Raw genomic sequence first — 26249 nt, 5'->3', positions numbered from 1 at the left:
CAAACAAAAAAACCCAAAAATGAGAAAGAACCATCTGAGAACTATTCCTTCATTTTCTTAACTGACCCATAAGTAACTATTTGGAGGGAAACTATATCTAATTTGTAATAATGCCATGAAACTAAATTTTCCATTAGTACTCATACACTCTGGAGTATTTTCCTCAAATACTTTCGTCATTTTTCATAATTGAATTTCCCATTTTTGAAGCCACAGTTTCTTTTATCAATCCTGTTATTAGAGTTTGCGTTCCTATTTTTAACTCCCATTTGAAGGTGTGCCTTGAAAACATTTTGTTGAAAGCAGTTATTTGCCATGTTTAGAGTGTTGTAGTTTGGGAAAATTGAAAAATACCTCTACCGCATTAGTAACATGAGAACAAAAATGTATTTTATCACTTTGAGAATGTAAACACACAGAGAGCAGAAAATCAAATAATAGAAGTAAAAGGAGACATAGTCTAATGGACTTAGCAGAGAATTAGGAGCCAAAAATATCCAAGCTCCAACCTTGGCTCCTATACAGAGCTCTGTGTCCTTGGGTGTGTTCCTTTCTCTTTGGGGAAAAAGAAAAACTGCCAAAAAGTATTTCCTTGCCACCGAAGTGAGGGACGATGTTTGAAAGCATCAAAAACATCTCATTATTTAAAGAGAGATGTTCACCTTCTCTATGACTGTTTTATTTCTATCAGTCTGTGCCACAATGTACACTCTCTGTTGATACTGCTAGTTTTAATTTTTCTGTCTCTAAATCCTTTGAACTTGAATGCTTCTTGGGCACAAATAAGTCAGGGAGAGCTTTAAGTCACACAGCCTTACACCTTCCTCCTGTCATATGGAATGCAGTTACACACTCTTTAAGGAGATACACAGTGTGCATGCTGCGGGGGTCATGCATCATGGGGGTGGGGGTCATTACCATCTGTGACATTGGGACAGGGAATAGGACATATGGCACCCCACTTGCAGCTTGTATAAACTTGTCGCTTTAATTAGTCAGAATCTGTTTGTGTGAGAGCTTTTATATCACCTTGTGAAGTAAAATGTCATTTCCTCACATCAGCAAAACATTGCAGGACACAACTCAAAGGCAGGAACTGTGAGCTTCTTCTTTGTATGTCCAGCGTCTGGCAGCAAGCCTGATATGAGAAAGAGCCAAAGAAGTGTTCATTTAAGTGGCCCAAATGAGATTAAGGTTCTGTGCAGAACCATACAAGCAATGTTATTCCCTTGGCACCAATGAAGGGAACTAGTAGGCAGTGGCTCGACTGCACCTCTTTGTTTCCTCTCACGTATGAGGCTGTAGCTGATACTTTTGTCACCAACCCTCATCTCTGCCACGAGCATGGGTGTGGAGTGACCGCAGCCTGGGTGATACCATCTGTAGATGCTATGCCTCTGTGTCCCCTGTGGCTGGCACTATGGGTTCCCTCTTGTCTCTTTTCGGTCCTCTCAGGGGTCTGAGTAACAGGACATGTCTCCTCCTCATCTCACACCACAGTGGGCTGTCAGCGTTCCCTCACTTCCTGCCACATTTCCTTCTCCTGCACATTAACACAGCCACCCTTCGCTGACCCCAGGTAAAACGCAGATTGCTTTCTCTGCTGGCCTCCAGCCTGGTGTCCCTGTCCACCTCTGCGAGCACTTGGTCTGCAGCATGAAGACACCGCTTCAGAACATGGCTGTAGCTACTGCCTCCGAAGTGTCTTTTATTTGGGTTTTTGCATAATGATATCACCATATCTCTGGAAGATAAAATATGTACATACTTCCAAATTAAATTCTGTTTAAAATTCATGAGGTGCTTGGGGCTCTATATATAAACTGGAACTATTAGGGAATAGACTTCCTTCCCAGAATATTCCTTTGTTGGACCTCCTTCCTTCCCCGTCTCACTCAAACGAGACAAAAGCAAAAAGCTGCTGTCTCCCGAGGAGCTTGGTTTCACCAAATGTGCAAGTGGCAAGCTTCAGGGAGGACGTGCAATGCGTGGCCCTATTCACAGGAAATACATCTGGTTAGGGGCTGACCACTGTGTTCAGGCAAAGAAAGTATGGAAGTTCTGTCACAGGCCAGAGAACTTCCTTAGTACTCTGGGTTGAATAGAATTTGCCCCTGCTGAAGTTCATGTTGACATTTAATCCTCATTAGGAGACCTGAAGAGATAGAACCAGAGGAGACCTTCAAGAGGAGACTGAAGATCTGCCCTTATGAATGGTTGAGTCATTCATGCTACTCAGAGATTCGTGTTAGCAGGCTAATGAGCTATCTCAGGAATAGGTATGCTACAAATCTGGTTGGGCTGGGTCTGTGCCTTCTCCTGTCTCTTACCATTTGATGACCTGCACCACCTCATGACATTTGATGCCCTGCACCCCCTCAAAGCTCTGCCACCAAGGACATCACCAGGTGGCTGCATGCCAGATGTTGTTGTCCTTTGTCTTTGGATCAGAATCATGCTCAAAATAAACTTATTTTCTTTATAATTTATCTAGGCAGCCGTTTTTTGTTACAAGCAACAGAAAGTATACTAAAGCATGTAGTGTTTTACCAAGTGTAAGTGTCTCACTTTAGGGGCACTGTGATGTGACACAGGGGAAAAAGAGGCCTCTAGCTCTGCCAGATTGCTGCCAGGCATTGGCTTTGGTGACTGTGAGTTAAGGGTAGAGGGAACAAGATTAGACAGAAGCTTTACACTCAGTGAGTAAAGGGGAGCAGATTAAAATACACAGCGTTTCATTTGAAAACTCTTGGTGTAATGGATTCTCTTTGGAAGACCTTCAGCATTTTTCCTTTCTTCACACCTTACTAAGTGAATTCCTCTTTTATGTTCAGGCTGCGACCTAAGATAGAGAAATTCCTATGTAAGAAAGAAACAAATGAACATACTCCTCAATTTAGAAAGAGAAGAGGCTCACAGTTTGGGAAAATTCAGTTCCTGGTCACTGGGTGTCATTGCTTGGAGGCCTGTGGTCAAGCAGAGCATCATAGTGGAGAATGTGTGATAGGGCTAAGTGCTCACCTCAAAGTGACCTGGAAGCAAAGAAAAAGAGGAAGAAACTAGCACCCCACTGTCCCCTTTGAAGGCTGCCTCCAGGGACCTGAGACTCCCTGTCCTTCCCATCTTACAAAGATTCTACTGCCTAACAGTGGTGCCAAGATGAAGATGAAGCATTTAATGTGTGGGTCTTGGGACATCCCAACTATAGCAAGATGGGACACCTAGTGGACCAAGCATTCTACAAGTGAGACTAAGGGGTGTCCCGTGTGAGTTTGACCCCAAAGCATGACAACATAGCTCAAGAAGCAAAAGTGTGCAGTGCTGTAGAGTGGAACTTATAGTGCTCACAGTTAAGGATATCTTACCAAAGGAGAGAATCACAGCCCAGAAAGAGCAGATGTTTGAAATCATTGCTTCAATCTCATCTGCAAGATTGACACACAAAATTCCATAATGCAGAGATCTGAGAGAAATTGAAATGCTGGTCCAAGTTTCCAGCATCTTACTATACGAAAAAATATCAAAGACTTGGAAAGGTACAGAAATGGCAACAACATGATAAACGGCAGCAGTGTTTCTAACTGTGAAGAGAAGGTAGGAAAATTAGTTTTTTTTTTTCATTAGAAAGAAAGATGTTAGAAAAGGTAATTACTGAGGTGTCTAAGACTGAGGAGTATTCAGAACGAAAAGACAACAGAGCAAAAGAGGACACGAACAGAAAGGAACAAAGGGTCGCATTAAAGGGAATTTGTAAGCAATGCATTTGCAGAGAGCAATCACTGTGGTTTGCAAAAAAGACTACTAAACCATGAATGCGTTTTTATAAGAAGTGAGCAGAGTGTTGAGTTGTTGGCAGGGAGGGGCAGAGGGGCACAGACTCACAAAAGGGATCAGTGCTTTCATCAGGACAGTGAGGCTGCACCCCTTTCTGAAACACGAGCTGCTCTCCCTCATTAAGTTAGCACACGGATCTGGCAACTCACATCCTGGAATCCTGAAAACATCAGCTTCCATCTAAACTTTTCATTTCTTATATGCTTAATTTGGCTTAGTCAGCTGAATGGCAAGTTTGCAATACTATAAATATGCATATGGCCGGGTATCTGCCACCCATCTGATCTTGACTTGCTTCTCTATTGGAAAAAGCATAAGCCAGAGAGGATGTGTAGCTGGGCTACATTCCAGGTTGGAAGTTCAGCTTTGGTTTTGATAAATATCAAAAATATTGACTGCTTGTCTAACCAGGTCAGCCCCACAGAGCCTGTGACCTTTCTCCAACCACCTGGCAAGGTTTTATTCTGTGAGAAAAGGATAGATACGCACAAAGTAACCCGCACAAATCGGAATCTGTTCATTCACAAGGTATTGTAACACTCAGTTGCCTTGTGCACTAACACCCATGCTTCCTTGGAAGGGTTTGTACCCCTGGATTTCCCCCTCCCAGATGATCATGGGGGACAAGAAGCCACAGCACGGCCCTTCAGTGTGGGCTGGTGCCACCCCAGGCCCCACAGTCCCTCCACGCGACAGGATAATGGAAGAAAGTCAATCCTATTTAGCTAAGCATCTTGCATCTATAAGACGTTGTTCTGTTAAGTCTCTTTTCTCTAAAACCTCTAAGTATTTCCTTCTTTCTCTTCAACCTGTAAATATGCTGAAACATCTTCCCCACTCCAAATCTTATTCCTTTATTTAAAACAACTTTTCTGGGAAAAATAAAAGGTACAAACTTGTGAGCTCTGTATATTTGCTCTCCCGCCTCTGAAACTGGCCTTTTGGCTTTGCCATTCCACTGAAAAACCTGTGGGAAAGGTCACCCATGACCTCCTAGCGGTTGGACTCAGTGGGTGTGTTCAGTGTGGGAGGGTCTCCATCATTTGCACATACTCTTTCAGCTTCTTGGTGTGAGACAGCTTTCCTGTCACTGAGACACAATACCTGACACTGACAATTAAAGGAGAGGTTCAATCTGTGTCAGATTTTCAGGGGACTCAGTTCATGGTTAACTAGCTGGATTCAAGGAAGAGGCACCATGGTGGAAGGGAGTCACAGAGCAAATCTGCTTAGTTCATGGCAGCTAGGAAGGACAGCAGAGGAACAGTGCCGGGGGGGGGGGTGGAGGAGAAGCCAGATACAGTGCTGAAGGGTGTGCCTCCACGACCACCGAGGCACAGCTGGAAGTGTGCTTCATGGACCCCTATTGCCAACTCCCAGACAATGAAGTTGACACAGCTCAATCACCACATCCTGCTTTGTTTAGCTTCATGGACATCAGCACCTCCTCACATCTTTCCTCCTTTCTGTCCTTTCTTAGTCTTTTCCATGACTCCTCTCTCCCTGATTACTGCTTTAAGTCTGGGTTTCCCGGATGATCCCATTACTCTTCAGTATTTATTCCACCCTACCTTCTGCTCTTAGCATCCTCATCTCCTCTCCAAATATCACACTGCCCATATTGAAACTTCAAAGTGTATCTCCATCCCAAATCCATGTCTGTGTTCTAAACCCCCATCTGAAATGATCTAGGCTGTATTATCTGACTGTCCCTCCCCTACCCTAAATTTATCATGTCTGTTACTAAAGCACACCCACCTTTAAATCCATTTGCCCCCTGTCTAATCCTCTTTGTCTCTCTGTTTTACACTTTTAATGAAAACTTACAGATTCAGAGATAATGTTAGATTTTTTTTTTCTTTTTGTTCAGCATCCACATGCAGTTGGTCAAAAGTGCCTTCACATCCTACTTCATTTTTTAAAAATTTAGTTTCTATATCTCCCTTGCACAGCCTCAGTTCCTACTTCAGCCATATTTCACTGAACCTATTAAGATGCCACTCTAACTGGTGTTTCACTCTCATGTACTCCTCTAAAATCTGTCCATTAGGAGAGGTTTATACAAATCAAATCTGAGCACATCACTGCCCTGATTAGACCAAGCCTCTGACTATATTGACCACCAGAAAAAGTGCTCCAAACTCTGCTTCCATGTCCAGTCTAATCCCCACCATGTTCTCAATCCAACATTAGCCTTTGTTTTTTGTTTGTTTTGTTTTGGATTGGTTTTGGGTTTTTTTTTTTTTTTTTTTCTTTTTGAGACAGGGTCTCACTATGCAGTTCAGGCTGGCCTTGAGCTCACTTTGTAGCCCAAGCTGACCTTGAACTTGCAAAGATCCTCCTGCCTCGGCCTCCTAGTGCTGGGATTACAGGCATGCGCCACCATGCCCAGCCATCAACTTTAGCCTTTGAATGTCCTCTCAATGGCAACTGTCTTCTGTGCTAGTGAGAATAAAAAAGTCATCCTTTTCTATAGTACTTTTTGTTCCTCCCAGTTACCTGCCTGGAAGACTTTTCCTTATTCTTCATAGCTCCATTTAAATACCACTTGTGATGCACTTTCTTGATCAAACCCTGTCATCCACGAAGTCAGTTAGGCACACTGTGAAGTACTGTATTCACCCGAAGTACTTTGTAGAAGTCTCTACTGTCATCAGACCACGTGTGGTCTGTCAGTGGTTTGTGGACTGTCTTTTCCATTAGATCAAGCTCAGTGAAGACAGGGATGATGTCTAATCTTTTTCACTCTCCTTGTAGAATGGCTGATGCATGATAGATACTCAGTAAATGTGTACTGAAATCAATTAACACTTTTTTTGTTGATTGTTCCCATGTTGATGACTGCTGATGGTTAGGAAATCCATGTGCTCACACTTCAATATTTGTGTCCCCTAAATACACATGTAAAAACCTCATCCCAGTGTGGGAGCAACTTGGAGGTGGAATTTTGGGAGGTAATTGGGTAATTAGGACAGAGCTTTCATGAATGGAATCAGTGCCCCTCTAAAATCCTGAAGAGACTCTGTCCCCCAACCATGTGAGGACAGAGAAATTGTGGTCCATGACGGAGGAGGGGGCCATTACCAGACCAAATCTACTGGTGCCTTGTTCTAGAGGCAGCCTCCAGAACTGTGAGAGATGAACTTCCCTTGTGTATAAGTTGGCCAGTGTATGGTATGCTGTTACAACAGCTGGAACAAACCAAGAAATCAAGGTGTTTATTCTCCATGAAAAGCCAAGAAGAAAGTGGGCTTGAACAACTTTTCTAATCTAGTTAGGAAAATTCCCATGAATTTCAGTGACTAGAAAAAAGTTTTTAATTCACACTCACCCTTCCCCCAGAAAAGTGAAAAGAATTCAAGTTTTTGAGCAAATGCTTACTAACCAACCCCAGAAGGTATTTTAGAGGTGTCTAGATCTGACTTTTCTTAGAGAAGTTTAATAGTAGCAACACATGTGGTATATGTAGCATTTTCCTAAGTGTTTCCATCTTTATCTTGGCATATAGTTTTAAAAACCTAGCCAGAAGATATGAGAATATACTGAGATTTCATTTAGCAGATGAAGAAACCAAAGATTCAAGATGTTAGGCAATTTTCTCAGAATTATACAGTGTGTCAACAACTGATTGGTAGCCATCTCCTAAATCCATACTTTATGTTCAAGCAACCTAAAGTTATTGTCTTCTTTCTAAAGGGTTCTCCTTTCTCATTTCATTTTATCACTTATTAACATGCACACTCACTGGCTATACGCCGATGGTATTAGAAGTGTTGATAAAGTAGAAAGAACAAGCAGTTTAGGTGGAGGAGGTTTGGTATTGTGCTCCTGTCAGATATAGGTACATATTCAAATCAGCAGAGCATAATGAAGTGAATACCTGGAGTTGAGAGACCCGGTCAATACTAGCTCTACTGATTTTTGACTAAGTGATCTTCTTAGGGCAATTTGCTTCCATTCTTTGTTCCTCAGTCCCCCTTTTTTTTTTGGAATGGAAATAATGATCCATAATTTACTTCATAAGCCTCTTGTGAGATGCAAGATATGAAAGCATTTTGTAAAGTGTAAAGGCTACATGATGATATTGGAACTCTCTACTGGGTGCTCACTGTACAGAAGGTGGTATTGTAAGTATTCTACATAAACTCATTTTAATCCTTACTGGGATTCTGTGAGGTAGCAAAATTGTTATTCACACTTAACAGATGAAAAGTTCAAGGCATGAAGGAGTTCGGTAAATTTTCAAAATCACACAGTGAGAGATGGACAGAGCCTGGAAAGTTCATGCCTCAATCATTTCATATTTCAGGCACCCAAACTCACATGCTGAGTATGCACACCTTGTAGGATCTTTGGGTGTGTTAACTCCATTAATAACACCATTAATACTTTATCTCACTCAACTCTACAGACAAAACTCTAAGTTTATCCAGAGGCAGTTAATGAAACCAAGTTCTTTGCCTGCCCTGCTAATCTGTCTGATTATAAGTAGCCAGAGTATACCCTCTTTCTCAAACCAACTAATTTTGTTCTCCTAGAATCTAATCTGTTCCATGGCCTGGAAGGTTGACTTAGTTAGCTTTCCACTGCTATGGCAAACACCTGAGACAAATCAGTTTCTAAGAAAGAAGGGTTAATTTTGGCTTATGGTTTCAGAGGGTTCAGTCCATGGTCAGCCAGACTCATTGCTTTTGGGGCTGTGGTGAGAACCCTGGCAGGACTGTGTAACAGAGGGGATGACTGCTGAGCTCCTCAGATGGTAATCAGAGATAGAGAAAGGGAGGGGCCAGGGCCTCAACATCCTCATGAAGAGTTCACCCCAGTGACATAATTTTCATCTGCTAGGCTCTACTGCCTACTGTTCCCAGCACTTCCCAACAGCACCACAGGCTGGTGACCAAGCCTTTAGATGTGAGCTGAGGGGAGGGATTAAAGATGCAAACCATAGCAAAAGCCCTCACACAACATAATCCCTTGATATTTGCCCTTTCAGTCGCTTCGCCTCTGCTGCAAGTCACAATGGCCTTCTTACGCTCTCTCAAAAATGATGGACATGTTCTGGCCTTAGCGCTCTGGCCTCTATGGTTCCTTCTACTCTAAAGTTCTTACCCAGATAACCACAGAGCTCATTCCCTGGAAGACTTCATGCTCTATTCAGAAAATCACCTACTAAGTTTTCCTTCTTCAGCTATACAAAGAAAAATGCAAGGACTAATTCAATTATATGATGACCATTTAAATTAAAAGTAAAAATAAATTATTACAGCAAATGACACATTGCCATGAATTTCTCTCAAAATCCTGCCCTTCACTTTGAACCCATTCACCCACCACTCTTGCCACTTTTTTTTATTTTTTAAAGAGAATAATATATAATAAAAAAAATTAGAAATGATACAGAATTTCACTAAACAAGATATAGGAATTCAACAACGATTATTATATTGCATACTGAAGCAGCTCTGGAGTCCTCTTTTGTGTCTTTTCTTTGCTACCTTGATGTCCTGAATTGATTCAAAATGTTTATGACAACTTCTATCAAATAAAGACACCACAGTGTCCTCTAATCCACTCATTCAACAGATCTAAGACCATGTGACTTTTGGCTCTTGCCCAAAGTCAACAGAGCCATGAAAGGTGAATGTTTTGACAGTGCAAACTAAAGGCACTTACAAAAGAAGACTCCAGAACTGCTTCAGAAAGTAACAAGAAGGTTGGGATGAGTGTGCTCAAAAGGAGGAGTATTTTTAGAGGAATTAATAACACTACGTCTTTTACCATAATAAGCTTTTTTTAAAAAGTTTATTATTCACCACATTTTATGAGCATCCCTCATAGGAACTTCCAATACCACACTCAATCCTTTCTTATGCCCATAACCTGACTCTTTTCTTTCAGTGACATCCCCATCACTGGCATTTCTTTATACTACCTAATGCATTTCACATATATTTGTTTATTATATGTTTTCTTATTACACACATGAACACTTACCACACCTACACATACATGCACACACACATACATATGTACATGCTAGAACAATGTTTAACCCAAAATCTCTGATGTGTTTATTGCTGTCATCTCCAATGCATAAACCAGAGCCAGACACAAAGCAAAAGCTCATAAGCAGAAAATTCCATGAATAAAGGATTCTGGGCCATTGCCAAGCTGAAAATCAGATAGAGAAGCAAGGGAACCTTATTAGAGATGCCACAGACACAGCAAATGGTGCAGAACCTTAGGATATATGTTTATGCCTCCATCTCTTTAGAGCCTTTTGGGATCCTTGCACAGTCCCCTATTAGAATATCATGTTCATATGACTAAGCAACACATAAACACATAAATGAAGCTCTCTCCCACAGAAATATTTATCATTGCTTCCAAACAGATAATAACTAGCTTTGTTGTCAATGGCCAGTACAGTATTAAAATGCACCTTATTCAAGCAAATTGTTGGCCAAGAACTAGATTTGAGTCATGTGTAGAATGTGATTCTTTTATTTCTGATCTTCTTCATGGGAATATTTATTTAATTAAAATTTATAGTACCATCATATGACCCAATTACTTCCTTTACAACCTTGAAACCAGAGAAGGTAGATCTTAACTGAATCATCATTCCTTCCCTTCCTCTTAATACTATCTGCTGTCATTTCTTAGCACTGTGAAGCCAGTGAGGTAGAGAAGCAGGTGTCTCAAGTAGGAAACATGAATTGAGAGCAGTGCAAGGGGAAGAGCTCATGAGCAGAATCATTTACATGGGTTTCAGAAGGAATCTGAGTGGGCATGAGGTGGAGATGTTAAGTTTTGTGCTAGTCCTAGTTAAAAATTTACCAGTGTTCAGTGACTTTATCCTATGGGACATAACACTGGCATACAACAATTCATGCCATACTTTTCTACTGTAAATTTGTATTTTAGCATAATAGTAGCTGGCTGTGGTCTCAGTAGCTATGCTTAGGAGATGTAGGAAGCAATCGTGTTTACCCACTTAATATGACAAATGTCAAGGTGTATACATGTATGCAAAAGTGTCAAACTGGGACTTTTACCCACACAATGCTCCATCTAACAGGTTTTATATGTGTTTACTTGAGCATCACAAGGGTAAAATACACCCACACCAAACTTCTATTCTCTAAATATGTATTTTACTATAATGGAGTGTGGGTATGACTCACAGTAGCTATGCTTGGGGAAAGCAAATACCCATTTGTACAATTACCACCTTGGCAGACAAATGGCAAAGTGTGTATAGGAGATCCAAAGCAGCAACAAGTGCTTACCTGTGAAATGGTCATTGCTAAATTTCTGTGCAGATAGGATCTGTTTTTTAAATAGTTTTCTTTTGATTTTTCTGGTAGAAGTATCCTAATTCTGTACAATGGCACATGAAAAATCAGATTTGCAAGTTTTAGAGGAGGTTGAAAGTGAATCATCAGCTCACTCATGCATGTATGATGAAGATAACTGTCATGTTGGCCAGGTGAGCAAAAGTTCCTGTGACTGAAGTGGAGCAAGAATTGACTGATACAGACACAGGGGATGCAGACCTCCTTGATTCAGATGACAAACAAAACACAATGTGAGTACATATTTGACTCATATAAACGGTACAAAATGGTCACACAACTACATGAAATGATCCGATGTTAGATTTAGGTTCAAAACTATAGTGAGGATCTTGGCATGGGTGAAACCTATTGGACAGAATGCCAGCACTGCCATTCAAAATTGGAAATTGTTTGTAACAGATGAAATGCTACAAAGTGTGGTGTGGAACCAAGAAAGCTGTGCAAGGTCTAGAAGGAGCCAACTGTACACAGGTCTGGGAACAACTCTGGGCTTTCCCTCTTAGAGGGCACCATAGCAACTGAGAGGACACCCTAGAGACAATCACGGTAAGGAGAAGAGGACATTCAGAATGTTGTCAGCTTCAGACCAGTCCCAGCCCCCACATCCAGAGCCCAAGATCAGCCCCATTCCAGGCACAAATCCTACTGCAAACTTGGTTAGATTACACACCACATTTCTGGGATCTGACTTGGACACTACAGAACTGTGGATACCAGGGAGATTTTACTATTTTTGTTTTTCTTGTGTTTAATCAGTTTCCCTTTATCTGTTTGGTTGAGGTTTTATTTTTGTTTTCCTCATTTTTGTTTTTTGTCTTTTTCAATATTTTGGTTTCTTACCTTTCTTTTAGTTTTCTATTCATCTTCTTTCTCCTTCCTCTACTATTTCTCTTGACTTTATGACATTTTCATAAGAGTAAACATTGTCTTTTGTACATTTCAATATTCTCTTTCATTCTTTCTCTCCTATGTTTCTCTCCAGTTTCCCAAAACTTGTGTGATCATCTTTGCCCTCTAGCCTTGCTTTTATTATGTCTCTTTTCATTCATCTCCATTTTGTTCCCTACCCCTCTTAAATCAGCCCCAAAAGATGTTGTGAAATACACAAATGCTGATATACAAATAAACTTATACACCCATAGCTATACTCAAAAATGTATCTGTTGACAACTCACTAGCTCAACTGAAAGTATTCATAAGTCTGCTGTACTTACCTGGGCTTTCCAGTAGTGATCATAGGAATGTAAAAGATATGGAAAAGTGATGGGTATAGGCTTGAGGTTTATAGAATAACAATGATACCGAGGAGATTTTGTTTGCATTAAAATTGCTCAAGGTTTGATGAAAACCACCTGTCAAGAAAAAAAAAAGAATGAATAATCTGGCTACTATCCCACTCATGGTTTGAGAGACTTGTGGATAATTGTCAAGCAATTTACACACCATCCGAACACAGAACTATTTTTTGTGTGTGTGTGTATTTTTTTGGTTTTTCTCCGGTACCAGGAACCAAACTCACGACCTTGCGCTTGCCAGGCAGGCGCTTTGCCTCTGAGCTAAATCCCCAGCCCAAACACAGAACTATTGATGAACATCTTGCAGCATTTCACTGTTACTGTAACTTTATAGGCAGTATATTCCCCCCAAAACTTTCAAATATGGCATGAAAATCTATGCCATTATAGATGCAAAGACTTGTGCTTTCAATTTAGAAATTTATCCTAGAACTCAGCTATCAGGTCCTTATATGTATAGCAATAAACTGAATGACGTTGTGAACAGACTTGTTGGTCTCATCTCCCAAACTCATCAGAACGTGAAATTTGACAGTTGGTTTACCAGTTTCCAATTGATGTTACATTTGCTAACAGAGCACATGTCGACCAGTGCAGGAACTGTGCACAAAAACAAAGCAGAACTTCCAAGTGCAATGTTGCAATTTTAAAACAGAGAATTGTACAGTACAATCATTGGATTTCAGAAAACTATAACACTGGCCTCATATATGACAAAGAAAAACAAACTGGTGCTGCCAATGTCAACATTTCACTATGATAGAAATACTGATAGAGAAACCTCAACAAAATGGAAGCTTGAGATGAAAACTTTCCACAACAAGACCAAAGGTGGAGTAGATGCTGTTGATGGTTATGCAACAACTGTGATGTCACTTGAAAGAAAAAGCATTGGCCAGTGGTTGTGTTTCACTTGATTCTAAACACGTGTCACATAAATAGTTTGATTGTTTACAAAGAAAACAAGAAGTGCAAAATGCCATGGAGAAATTATTTTAGAGGTTTGGGACCCAAATTCATAAGAGATCATTCACAGCAGAAGAAAAACAAAATGCACCTGCCCAGGGAACTATCAAAAAAAAATTGTGGAGCATGTTGATGAGCTGACAGATGAACAGGCAGGTGCAGCATCACAAAGACCTAGTGCGACAACAGGGAAAGCAAAACGATGTCCACTGTGCCCTACAAGGAAGGACAGAAAACAAAACATCAATGCTACCAGTGTAAATGAAGCTTGTGTATGGAACGTGAAATTTTCATGTGTGAACACTGCCTTAGGTGTGACAATTGAAGCAAAAATTATTTTTGTTGTAGAATTCTATTAGTATTTTTATTGTAGTTCTCATAGGTTTTTATTTCTGATATTATCTTTTAGGTTTTATAAGCAAGTAAACAGCTGATGTGAAAATGCTGATGTCTAGTCTAAGCACTAATTACATATTTTTTATATTATTGATATCTTATTTTGCTGCTAGGTGCACATTGTACAATATAGTAGGAAGCTCCTGAAAAAACAAGAGAAGTGACAAGAGTGGCCTGCCATGTAGGAAAGGAAAGCTAAGCACATGTGCTATCAGTGTAAGTGAGATGTGTGCATGGAACATGCAGTTGTCATGTGTGAAGACTCCTTGAGTGTGAGAGCTGAACCAAAGATGTTTTTATTGTAAAGTTCTATTGGTATTTTCATTGCAGTGCATATAGGAATTTATTTCTGATGTTACCTTTTAGATTTTGTAAAGAAACACACAATTGATGTAAAAATGTTGGTATTTATTCTGAACATGCCATACCTATGAAGAATTTGAAAGTTTATTTTATTGATATTTTTGTGTCTGTTAACTACACATTGAATAATATAATAAGAACCTCCTGACAAAACAGCAAGACCAGTGAGGTGTCAAGTATGTCCTACAAAAAGGCTGGGAAAGCAAAATACGTGTAGTGTCAGTGTAAGCAATCCATGTGTATGGAATGTACTGTTATCATATGTGCAGACTGGCCTAGGCTTGCAAGTTAAGTAAAGATTTTTTTTGTAGTGTGCTATTGGTATTTTCATTGTAGTTTATATAGCAATTTATTTCTGTTATAATTTTTAGACTTTGTACACCAAAAGAGTCAAAGTTGAAAATTTTTATGCTTTTTATAAACACTCAATAAATATTAAAAATTTGATACTTTAAAGAAGCTTTTTGTGACTAAAATAAATATATTGTTTAATATAATAAAACTCATAAAATTAAAATTAATAATTCATCAATAGAAATATTCTAAAAAATAAATGTGGGTATTATACACCCACAATAATGTACCTTTATGACAAAATTAGTGTTATACCTTACAGGCTATCACCATTTCATGGAAGAATTTTTCACAAACCAGGAACTGGAACATAAACTTCGGCTGTTCCCCAGATAGGTCAGGCACCTCAATTTCTTTCCATTCTGTGAAGCAGTAGGACATAGGGGGGAAACATGAACTTTAGAATTAGACAAAACTGATTTAAACTTTTGGATGTACTGTGTATTAGCTTTGTGACTTTCAGTGTGGACCATACCTTCCTGTGCCTGCCTATCTAACACTGCCTTTGTAAGACCTCGTCATTAGGGCTCTCTAAGATTGCAATTAAGTGATTTAGCAAAGGTTGTCTAGGAATGTGGAAACCTATTTCCTTCCTTATCATTTTCCTCTCTTTAAAAAAAGCTAATTTTTGATAAAGACAACAATTATAAAAATATCATTTTAGCATTGTTTCTTTCAAATGAAGATTTCACATGTTTCTCCAGAAACAGGGTTTTGGGGATCCAGGAATTCTACTGAAAAGTGCTAAGGGTCAAATCCTATTGTAAGGGACTAATGAAAACCCTCCTTTCACTTTCTATGCATCGAGTCAAGCATGTAAGAATCGGTGGATGGTGCATGTCCTTGCAGGGCCCATCCCTCAAATTTGGTAAAAAAAGAAGAACTGTTCAAATCTTTAGCTTGTAGGAGGAGATATGAGATAAAATGCAAGAAAAACTTTGGTATAAAGAGAAACGGAAAACACGATTTGCCCCCAGGGAACGTCAGCTCTCCTCTGTCTGACTTCCTTTTCACTCACACACACAAAAAAATACTGAGAAATTTCAAAGTCACTGGGTTAAAAGAAAACTTTAAAACAGCCAGGATGCCTACAAAGCAATCCCTATTCTGCCCTGAGTTATGTAGAGAGCAGCTTGGATCTTCACATATCTAATGCGGTGTCAGAGCCCAGCCAGTCCCAGGATTATCATGAATCTTGGATGAAGGCTAAGTGTGGCTTCAGCCTGTTACCATTTGAGGGGCAGGAACTGGAATCCCAAATTTAGCCCCTTGTCCTGCTCCTGTCTCAGGGGAGTGGAAGGCCCCAAATGAGCTTCTTTGATTCCGAAGTTTAACATTTGCAACATTCAGGAATAAAATCTGCACCAGAAGCTGGCAAAAAAACAGAAACTACCACCAAAGATGAAAAACTAAAACATATGCAACTATACAAAGAAGAAAAACAACAGCAACACACTGCAACTGTAGGAAATAATACTTAAAATTAAGCAATGGCCCCTCTGGAAGCTTTCCAGAGGTAACATATTTTAGCCTTTGGTAACATATTTTAGCTTTTGGTTGAATTTCATTCTTTTAAAATATATCCAAAGACATCTAGATGATTTTAATCTCTACTTTTAAAGAAATTAATTTAAAAGCAATCTTTATTTGGATCATTGCTTTTCCTACATTGCTGGCTATCAAAGTGTAAGGGCTTAGTCTGTGAAAAATCACTCACTGTACAAGCACCCAAAGGCCTAATGACATCATGGAGCATCCTAAGAAGGAATCCAGCAGGACAAATGCTAATGCATCCTGAAAGCTTTCTAAAAAGCTTAGTGTACTTCCATATATCGAGTGCACTATGCAGTTTCTGTCTTCATAAAGGACAAAGTTAAGATTAGAGGTTACTAAGAAATGAACACCAATTATACTATTTTTCTATTGTACAATACCTTACAGCTTATTCAATTATTTTTTCACACAGTATGTTTTGTCATAGCTACATAACAATAACCCTATAAAGAAAAACTCCCATTTTTTAACAGATGACGAAATTGGTTCTCAGAGAAATGGAGGTTCTTTGCCTGGGAATATCTCTGGGAGAGAGTCAAGATAGAATGCAGTGTGCATTGCTCTGGCCCTTTGAGCTGTGTTCTGCACCAGTATGGTCCCACGATTCAAAATTACTTCAGGTTTTTAAGAAACTTATATCCCAGACCAATGAGTCTCTTATCTGTGTGATCTCTCTTCTTGTATATTACAAAAGAAACATACTTCTCAAATTTATGATTTTATGATCTAAGAACAAGAGCAAAAACATTCACTGAAAGGGAATTTGATGAGATTATTTTCAAATCATTGTTTTCAAAACGTCTTGAAACTTATGATTGGTTGTTAGTTTCACTGGACTTTTATATTTTAAATAACTATTTAGACAATATTTTAAGATAGACGTCATACATTTCTATATAGGAAGTGCTTTCTGTTTTCTGAAAGTTATTCTTATGTCGAGAATAAAAGTTTTATAAATATTTTCAATAAGACTTACTATGCTAAAAAGACCCTCGTTTTTCTCATTTCATTGCAGATAAACAAAATATGAGAAATGCTATTGTTCAGTTTGTCTCATTTAGAGAAGACACATCTAATTATAAAAATTAGTCTAGTGCTTTGAAAGTGAAAATTACGTACCTGAAGACATCTTTTTCAGAATGTATAAATTTATTTAATATTTAGCAGAAGCCTGTTGATGTACAGAAAAATAAAATTAGATATCACCTAGCTGGAAAACCATGTTTCCTGAAAGATACAGAAAATTCAGTGTAAAGGTCCAGGCTTGCTGTCCTGTTTTTCTCCTCAATGTGATGTAGTTGGAGATTCAGATAAATTTTGGAGCTGTGGCAATCCCTTCTGTCTAAATTAGGGGTTGCAGAGACCGATAGCTGGTGCCTATCACTTGCACCCAAGAACCGACCACACAAGGCATTTTGTACAGATGTTAGCCTCCTTCTCCCAGCCTCTTTCTCTTTTCTAGGGATTGGATGATGTTAAAGGTGGTAAGTCACAGTTGTGAAGAAAACTCATCAGAAATGAGGAAGAAAAAGAAAAACATCTAGAAAACTCCATGAAGACCTATTTCAAAATGCAGTACATGATAAGATCAGAACACAAAGTATGGAGGAAGTATGTTTGAGACTGCTCCTCAGAGCTTGCTAATGAATACTGTATGGGCTGTCTCTGCAATTGGTGAGCTCTCCAGGTCTCTCTCATTATTTAAGTGCCTACTGTGAGTCTAGTGCTATGCCAGGTGCTGAACACACAAAAATAGACATGGTTTACTGATTGTGTTCAAGAAGTTGCAGTCCCTAATGCAACATTGTGAAGTAAGTGCTGTGATAAGAGATTTGGCAGAGGCAGGGCTCTTAATCCAGCCTCAAGGGAGAGGGAAGATTTATAACCAGGTTACTAATCTGCTAAACGAAGACCACATCTCCAGCACTTCTCAAGCTTTAGACCTGACCCCTAATAGACTTCCCAGGAAGTTGGTGACAACTGAGCTGACTCCTGTAGGAAGGATAGGAGTCTTGTCAGTGATAGGATGAGGAACTGGCTTTTGAGATATGCTCAAGAGAAGAAGCTGCAGGTGTGTGATTTCTGGGAATTGTGAGCCATGTTTTAGATATGGCTGAAATGCTGAGTGTCTGTAGAAAATCATGAACTGTGAAGCTAGAAAGATATGTGGGACTACATATTAAAATTGTGTAAACCATCATGAAAAATATAAATATTTTATAGAAAAAGTCACAGCTCTCACTTTCAGACATAGAATAAACCAATATGGGTTACTACAATAAGAATATAGAGGAGAGATCACATAATCACAGTGCTCAAGAGGCCTCAGCACAAATGTGATCCTTAAACTTTAGATGATCAAAGTGACAAAAGAGAAATCACCTATTTAGGAAAAGCAAAATGTATCCCTAAAGACACAGAGGCATAAAGCAACCCAGGGTTTAAATAGACCAATATGCCTGGAGCTGTGGAAGATGCAGCCGGAGGAAGTGACCAGACTGATGGTTTCCACATGCTAAACTCCGTGTGGAACTTTCCTTTGAAAGAAAAGGGGAACTACGGAAGGACTTGTGGCAGAACTATCTGTCCGCATTTCTGTTTAAAAGGTCTGCACATGGTGTGGCTCAGAAAACCGATGCAAATGCTTCTCAAAGGAGCAGTGAGCACCATCTTATTGCATTTTGGAAATCTGGGGAAGTTTTTATGGATAATAGGAGAAGGACACAGTATGAGCTTTGAGTGAGCAGGACTGAGGGATCCTGGAGATCTTGCAATACTCAGACTACTGGGATAAAGAAGACTGTTCTTGGATCCATACCACTGCCTACTGTTCCTTTGGACATTCAAACAGTGAGAAATTGCGCAGTTGTCTGCATTAGACTCTAATATATTTCACATATTAAGACAAAGTGCTTCTCATCGTTTTAATATGCAGGGAATGGTGCATAAGTGCAGATATCATGAGGATCGATGTAAATTTTTTTATTCTGTTTTCTCTGAGACTTTGTCAAGAGTTTTTCACTGTCTTAGAGGGACAAATTGCTCCAAAGAAGCACTGCTTATCACCAGGGGCACATTTATATTATTTAGTCACTGTAGCTCTTGTGACAGCTTCCATGTACTGTCTTTCATGTTTGGCTTAGACATCTTTTCTTCCCAACTGCCTTCCTTAGGACCCAGCCCCAGTTCCAGCCACAGGACCAGCTAGGAGCACCTCACCTGCTCTCTGACAGGAGAAGTCTTCCATACAGAGGACTTAGAAATCATACAAGACAACAAAGCAGTTTCATTTGGGAACAAAAATTGATTTGAACAGTAGTTCTCAAACTAGATCACGCAACCAGACTAGCATAACAAAAGAGAGTTTCAAATTCTACCACCTGATAATCTGGATCTGCTGGTCTAGAAACCAAGAAAGCCAAGGATTCTGAATTGTTATCATTTTCCATGGGACTTTTGCAGATGCTTGAGTGCTGAACACATTTGGAAGACCACATCCTTATCGGAAGACTCCCTGAAGCTTAATGATCTGTGACTCTCTGCAGGTGAGAGCTCTGAGGGGTGAGAGATTGATTCCCTGCATTCCCTCATGAGGATGACCACAACTCCAGGCAACACCATCCCCACCTTGACACCAATGTCAGTGAAGATGAGTCTCATTCTCATGGGGGGTCACTCCCCAAATGTGCTAAGCAACCACACTTCCATTGCAATGTACACAAAACACTATCCTTCACATTCACAGATGACACTAAGTGATCAAATGGTCAGAAAAAACTCAAGGTATGCAATGCACATTAGAGCAGGTGTGTAAGAAGTGAAGTTTTGCCAAACTGCACTGAAATTTACTCCGTGACAGGAGCAGTCCATTTTCTCCATGGCTGTCAAAGATTTCATGGATCCTGAGAAATCGAGCCATTTTTAGAAATCCCATGAAATTTACCTTTTCACTCCAATCCACATGAAATCAAAATTTTTCCCTACGAGTCCCCATAAAATTGGCACATTTCCTCAGAAGACCCCATGAAATTATAAAGAATATTGCAGATTCTTTGCTCCTAGACCTTGTTGCACATCTTAAAGAGACAGGTTAAAGATTGTGGAGTTATTCCTATTTTCTGATGATACTTACCTAAAATCAATATGAAAAACAAGAAGGCAGCAAAATTTCTAAGTCTCTAAATTTAGTGAAATTTGAACTTGTTTTGCTTAACCTAAAAATAGAAGAGCTCGCCCCTTCCAGTGAAAAACGCATTACAGTTCAACTGATAACAACATAAACTTGCCCCAATTTTCCTTTAAATAAAATTGTGGTTAATACCCATTGTCTAATTGCTCTTAAAATTACAGAGAACGTGTGCAAACTTCAATATAAAAATTTTTGGAAAGTTAGGATGTTAGGAATAAAGAAAAACATCTAAGTCTTTACCCATTAGCAAACTTCTAATAATCGAATGGAAATAAAATTCCCCTCAAAGTAAAAAGTCATATTGTCATAAACGTGCAGACCCACAATGGTATTTAAAGAAGTTCTACTTCATAGATTGTTGTGAGTATCAAATGAGAGAGTGGATATGTAAACACAGACTGTGAAGTGATTTGAAAATATAAAAAACTGAGGTGATGCCATTTTCAGACATAATGAGCACACATTATTTAAATGAAATATATGCATACTCTTGCTCAAAGTAGCCTTTGTGTTCCAATTAATACAAAATAAATACTCATTCTTTTCTCTCCATGAAGAAGAATTGCATATGAAAAAAACATAAAAAGGGCATCATGAAAAAAGAAAACACAATTGCAATAGATAAATGGCTTTAAATTATGATTGTTTATTCATTGTCAAAATGACAGGGCCGCATTTGTTTCACATTCCTGTGGTAACTGTAAAATCTCACCTTCTTGGTTTTACCTATATCTTGGTTCCCTCCAGGATTAAGAGGAACAAGCTCTTCCGATTAGTGGGGCCACAGTTAAAATGCCACCTCCCAAATGTGGGCCAGGATCCACTCCAAGGAGAAGTCTGGCTGCAGAGGAGCCCTCCAGATCGGTAATTGACCTACAGAAATTGTAACCTCCCTCTCTCTTTGCCTTCACATTTTCATTGTGAATCATGGGGATATTTACCCTTTTCTTAGATTCATCATCCAGAAAGGTGCCAGGGTTGACCACCACAAAAATCACTGTAATAACAAGAGGGATTCCAAGCTGCCAGCTAAACATTTTAGCAACATATATAACCACCCCCACAAGACAGGCATAGCTATAGAAAGGAAAGAATGATTTAGCTTGCTATGATATTTGGAATTCTGATTCTGGTCCAGATGGGAGAGATTGTGCTGTTCTGGTGAAAACATCTGTACAGAAAGAAAAGTTCTTCTTTTGGTTCTTTACTGATATTACTTGGATTCCCCTTCAGGTTAATCAATCTGTAGCTGAATTAACTTGCTTTTTGATGTGATGACCTTTCAGGCTCCCCAGGAGCACATGGCAGAGAGAATATATGGTTGAGAACCCAAAGAACTTTGTTGTTAAATATCCTGTGACCCAGTGCACCTCAGTTATCCTCTATGAGGTTCATTTTCCTTATCTGTAAAATGGAGACAATAATCACTTTCCTGACAACTTTTCAGAGTTTTAACAATGCACATAGTGCATATTCAACTAAAAATTCTTGCTCATGTCCAGGCTGTCCTCAGGAGGAGACTGACCTCTATTAGATGCACTATGAAGCCACATGCAAGGGATGGTCCTCAAGCACTTTCAAGGATCAAAATCATGGGACTAATCGAAGGGAGTGTTTATGTCCGACAGTGGCAAAACATTCTTGATGCCTTCAGTTTATAATTAGAGACAGCCAGGGAAATAAAATTGAAACTTGTGTTTGTGTTGCAAGAGGCTTTGAACATTTAGTGCCTAAAACAAACCAGCACCCACCTCTGGTAAAGTCTCAATCATCCATCGGTTGTTACTCAATGACAATTAATGCAGTCCTTGGCTCTATCTAATCTACCTGTGTGGTGAATTTCACTGTTTTCATCACTTTGCTGATGAGGAAATCAAGATGCAGATCCACACAGTTCCTGCCCAGGGCCCCTGAGGTAGAAAATCCTGGAGTGGGGACTAATCGCATATGGTCTCAGTCACCAAGCTATATGAGGTCTCTGTGCCCTTCATCTTGGTTACCATTGGTATTTGAGAGTAGTTTATAAAATGTTTGTAAAATGTCTGTAACTTTCTTTTTTCTTAACAAAGACAATCTAGAGATTTGAAGGTGAGGTTTAGGGATATTTAAGAAAAATTATATCAAGTACAAGGGTGGGAAATGAAGTTTTACTCTTCCTCTTATGCTATAAATATTATCATAACAAGAATTTTTATGACAGATCAAAAGTAACATTGCCACTACTATGCATTTTCCATAAACATTTACTTAGAAGAAACAAACAAACAAGAATGAAGCTCAGGCTGCCCTGAAAGCCCATCTGCAGAACCTCTGAGCTCAAGAATTAAAAAAGCATGGGCTCATCCCCCACCTCAGGACCACTTCTCCCTGATGACCGACACCTTTAACTGTAATCATTGTGTGACCGAGGCGTGTCTGTCCCACTGACTCCAAGGCTCACAGCTTCCCAGATCCTGATGCGTTATCAAAGGTGCATAAACATGGCAGAAGTAATGCTTGATTCATCTGAGGTGTCATACGACTTTACAGTTGGGATTTTAAAATTATTGAATAATTGAAAAAGAGATGGCTCACACATGCCAATTAAATCATTATATTTTATACTTTTCTTGACAGTATCATCAATATGCTTGGATATTTATTTATTTATTTATTTATTTATTTATTTATTTTTGCAGTGCTAGGGATCAAACCCACAGCCTTACAAATGTTAGACAAGCACCCTCCCACTTATCTACCCCCTCAGCCCAGATTTAGCATTATTATAACTATCTATTCACTGATTTGCCAACTAGTTAAGAAATCTTTACTGGATACTGAGCTGGGTCCTGAAAATTCAGGTATGACCAGTCAAGATAGAGGTGCTTCCAGGACAATGAAGTGTAAGAGAAACTTCCGGCGATTGAAATAAGACAGATAATTAGAACAGTTGGCTCAGGAGTGGGTTAGCAAGGGCTGGTCCTTTTGTGGTCTAAACAATAGCTGGGCTCAAATCCACACGCTGGTACCAGATCAAGGAAGGCTAGCCAGGGAGCAAAGACACTCAGGCAGCCCGAGGCAAAGGGGTAGGGATTCACCTAGTTGGAAGTAAGGATGGGGAGGCAAAGGAGAGCCAGAGCAGAACCCCAGGTCAGGAAACTGTCATGGAGATGTTCTATGTGGGTCCAAGAACACATCCCAAAGTGGTCCAGTCATCCTGACATCTTGCCAAAGGATGGTGTCTAGGGCCAGCTGCCGATATCTAGGGGATGATGATGACCGAAGAGTCTACACAAGTACCATGGCAAGAAGCAGAATGAATGACCCCTACGTCTGATGCCTCCTGCCTGCTTCAACTCAAGCCCTCATGATAAGGACAGAGGGGCTGAGGAGCAGGTGGGCCCCGGCATCATCCCCACACAGATGATTGGTGAAACTTGTGCTGGAGAGAAGTGAGGATTACAGTGCATATAAAGATTAAGTTTGAATTTGACTGGACTGATTCTTTTAAAATATATCTAAAATTGAGCAGGTACCTGTGATACTCATCTGACATGTTAATGGATAGAAAGCCATGTTTCATGGTGGTTCCTTCAGAAATAGTTAAACCATATCTTCTTTGTATCACTTTGGTCTTTGGATCATTGAACAATGTTTATACATGCTATAAACAATGACTAGATATAGACAAGAAAGTAGTGGGAGTAGATGGGAGTGGGGAAACTAACCTAGTACCGAGCTAACAAAAAAGCCTCTGGAGTGTTTACAGTTATCAGCAGGCTATTACCTAAGTCAACCTTCCTAAATTGCTATTTTCCTTTTGTAAGGATACCTGCTGGAATCATTGAGTCATGTTTATTTTGGTCTTGACTGTGGATCCCCAAGTTTATAAATAACATAGTCTTTGTTTTATATAATGCACAGCCTTGTCCATTAGTTTCTTCTCATAAATAAGCTCCACTTTGATTTCATTCTAACCACTGGACAACTGATGGTAAAGTATTTAAAGGATGAAGGGTTCTGCTCCCAAGCTGTAGAGAGAAAGATAAGCATCTGGTGGAGATGCAGGCTTTGAACACCATCCCCTTTGGGTTGCTCATATTTCTGAGCAAGAAAGAAAGAGAGAGGAAGGGGGAGGGACAATATAAAACACAGGTTCTAGGGTCCCCGCAGGGGGACTGCAACTGTCTTAAGGCAGAGACAAGGCAGTCTCGCAGACCCAAGGAGGGAAGAATCACAGAGCACAGGGGCTGATGCCACCCCTGACCTCTCCCCTGCCTACTGCAGAGGCCCAGGACCAGAAACTAAAGAGATCTTTTCCTTTTTTATTCCTTGTGACTGATTTTCATCTTCTGCCCCTTTTGTGAACATCCTCTGCCCATGAAAAATGAAACACAAGACCTCAGAAATGAGGGTGACTTCAGAAAATAAATTCTCAAACCAAAAGCACCAGTTTCTATTCAGGAAGCTTTTAGCCAGTGCTGGTCTGACAAGGCCTCCACTTTTGTGTCATTAAGAGATTTCAGAACTGGAAAACATGAATGGGTCTTGCTCAGATGGATCTTAGGCCTATGCAGCATTCACAGAGAATCACGAAATTGTTTTTGTTCAACTCACCAAATAGTATTTCTTTGCAACTTAAAGTTGATAATTTTCTTCTTGCTGCACAGTCTGGCCCAAATTGTACACTGAATGTTTAAAAGTGACTTTATGCTACAATTATTTAGGCTGAAAAGAAAGATTTTTAAAATGAGAATGATAAAACCATCAAAATTCACAAGCCAAATTTTTTCTACCAACAAAATGTGGTTATACTTTTTAGTATCTCTCATAAGTTTCTACTTGCAATTCATTAAATTGCTATAATGTAGCACTTGGTCGAAGGGACTACTGGTAATGATTTTTCTCCACGACAAATAATTAAAATTTAAAATGATTTCAGTTATACCACCATGTGATAAAATTATCAGTATGCAATAAGTGTAATTTAAATGCACATGCTAGTCAGCAGCAGAGCTGGAATGCATCTCTAATAGGTGCAATATGAAACTTCAGAAAGATTACACTTAGGGAGAGAAACTGCACACAAAAGACTGCACCTGGAATGATCACATTTATGTGAAATTTCTAGAAAAGGCAAAACTACAGAGGCAGAGAAGAGATCAATACTTGCCCGGGGCAGAAGACAGGAGTGAGGGTTGGCAGGAATGGATATGCGGAAACTTGGTGAAGTGATGAAAATGTTCTAAAACTAGATTGTACTTTTGATTGAACATCTCTAAATTTAATAAAACTCCATCAAAATGTATACTGAAAATCAGTGAATTCTATGACAAATTACACATAAAGCTTTACAAATTCTAAGTGAACACAGTTATTGTGTCTCACAAACATAAACTAATAAAAATTTGTTTTAAAAATGTAGACTTATTCTCCTCCTGCTAATACTTCATGTACTTCCCTGTTTTTTATTCATGATCAGAGTAGAACGCTTTTCATTCTGTGATCTTCTCTGGCTGAAAACTTACCCAAATATAGCATCTCTTTATATCTCCCTCCTTCTGTCTGCCTGGCTTGTTCATTCACGCAGTCATTCAGTTATTCAACGAAATTATATCGAGCATCCACCAAGCATCAAGCCCTGCACCGGGTGATGAAAACACAAGATGGGCAGATCATCTCCTATTGCATCTCTCTCCTTCCCACTGTGAGGCCCGTCTTCCTGTCACAACCCCACTCACCCCACCACCCCCATTCTAACCCTTCTGCTGAGGTCAGTGCTTTTGCAAGTTGCTTCAGTGCATCCTACAATGTATCTTTTAGATTTTACTGATTATATTTTTAAAATATTTAACCAACCCATATTAAGTAATCAGAATATTTACTTATTGGTTTCTTCCAAAAGATACTCCAGGCAACTTCAGTAGTTTGGGACAAGTGACTTTTATTTTATTCAGT

General features: G+C 39.5%; 1 long non-coding RNA gene across 1 annotated transcript; it reads right to left on the bottom strand.

Moving 5' to 3' along the window:
* Positions 1 to 1589: 1589 nt before the first annotated feature.
* Positions 1590 to 14925, bottom strand: LOC102011133. The gene is made up of 3 exons (XR_264176.1): positions 14825 to 14925; positions 12410 to 12547; positions 1590 to 1744 (listed from the first exon to the last, which is right to left on the bottom strand). It is a non-coding gene; the product is annotated as an uncharacterized LOC102011133 (long non-coding RNA).
* Positions 14926 to 26249: the final 11324 nt, after the last annotated feature.

This window comes from Chinchilla lanigera, unplaced genomic scaffold (assembly GCF_000276665.1).
Source record: "Chinchilla lanigera isolate Chin_1 unplaced genomic scaffold, ChiLan1.0 scaffold00095, whole genome shotgun sequence".
NCBI lineage: Eukaryota > Metazoa > Chordata > Mammalia > Rodentia > Chinchillidae > Chinchilla > Chinchilla lanigera.
Note: the sequence above shows the minus strand (reverse complement) of the source record. Positions and strands in the feature narration are given on the sequence as shown.